We start from the raw sequence: 1239 nt of genomic DNA on the forward strand, positions 1-1239 counted from the left end.
CTTGAACATCAGGAAGTTCACGGTTCACGTATTGCTGAAGCCTGGCTTGGAGAATTTTGAGCATTACTTTACTAGCATGTGATATGAGTGCAATTGTGTGGTAGTTTGAGCATTCTTTGGCATTGCCTTTCTTTGGGATTGGAATGAAAACTGACCTTTTCCAGTCCTGTGGCCACTGCTGAGTTTTCCAAATTTGCTGACATATTGAGTGCAGCACTTTCACAGCATTATCTTTCAGGATTTGAAACAGCTCAATTGGAATTCCATCACCTCCACTAGCTTTGTTCGTAGTGATGCTTTCTAAGGCCCACTTGACTTCACATTCCAGGATGTCTGGCTCTAGGTCAGTGATCACACCATCAGGATTATCTGGGTTGTGAAGATCTTTTTTGTACAGTTCTGTGTATTCTTGCCACCTCTTCTTAATATCTTCTGCTTTTGTTAGGTCCATACCATTTCTGTCCTTTATCGAGCCCATCTTTGCATGAAATGTCCCCTTGGTATCTCTAATTTTCTTGAAGAGATCTCTAGTCTTTCCCATTCTGTTGTTTTCCTCTATTTCTTTGCATTGATCGCTGAAGAAGGCTTTCTTATCTCTTCTTGCTATTCTTTGGAAGTCTGCATTAAAATGGTATATCTTTACTTCTCTCCTTTGCTTTTTGCTTGTCTTCTTTTCACGGCTATTTGTAAGGCCTCCCCAGACAGCCATTTTGATTTTTTGCATTTCTTTTCCATGGGGATGGTCTTGATCCCTGTCTCCTGTACAATGTCACGAACCTCATTCCATAGTTCATCAGGCACTCTATCTATCAGATCTAGTCCTTAAATCTATTTCTCAGTTCCACTGTATAATCATAAGGGATTTGATTTAGGTCATACCTGAATGGTCTAGTGGTTTTCCCTACTTTCTTCAATTTAAGTCTGAACTTGGTAATAAGGAGTTCATGATCTGAGCCACAGTCAGCTCCTGGTCTTGTTTTTGCTGACTGTATAGGGCTTCTCCATCTTTGCTGGAAAGAATATAATCAATCTGATTTCGGTGTTGACCATCTGGTGATGTCCATGTGCAGAGTCTTCTCTTGTGTTGTTGGAAGAGGGTGTTTGCTATGACCAGTGCATTTTCTTGGCAAAACTCTATTAGTCTTTGCCCTGCTTCATTCCGTATTCCAAGGCCAAATTTGCCTGTTACTTCAGGTGTTTCTTGACTTCCTACTTTTGCATTCCAGTCACCTATTATGT

General features: G+C 40.7%; 1 protein-coding gene across 1 annotated transcript in view; it reads right to left on the bottom strand.

Moving 5' to 3' along the window:
* Positions 1–1239, bottom strand: part of WAPAL (wings apart-like homolog (Drosophila)) — a 90843-nt gene that overhangs the window by 61534 nt on the left and 28070 nt on the right. The window lies entirely within an intron of this gene.

The sequence above is a fragment of the Bison bison genome, unplaced genomic scaffold (assembly GCF_000754665.1).
Source record: "Bison bison bison isolate TAMUID 2011002044 unplaced genomic scaffold, Bison_UMD1.0 scf7180017864341, whole genome shotgun sequence".
Lineage (NCBI taxonomy): Eukaryota > Metazoa > Chordata > Mammalia > Artiodactyla > Bovidae > Bison > Bison bison.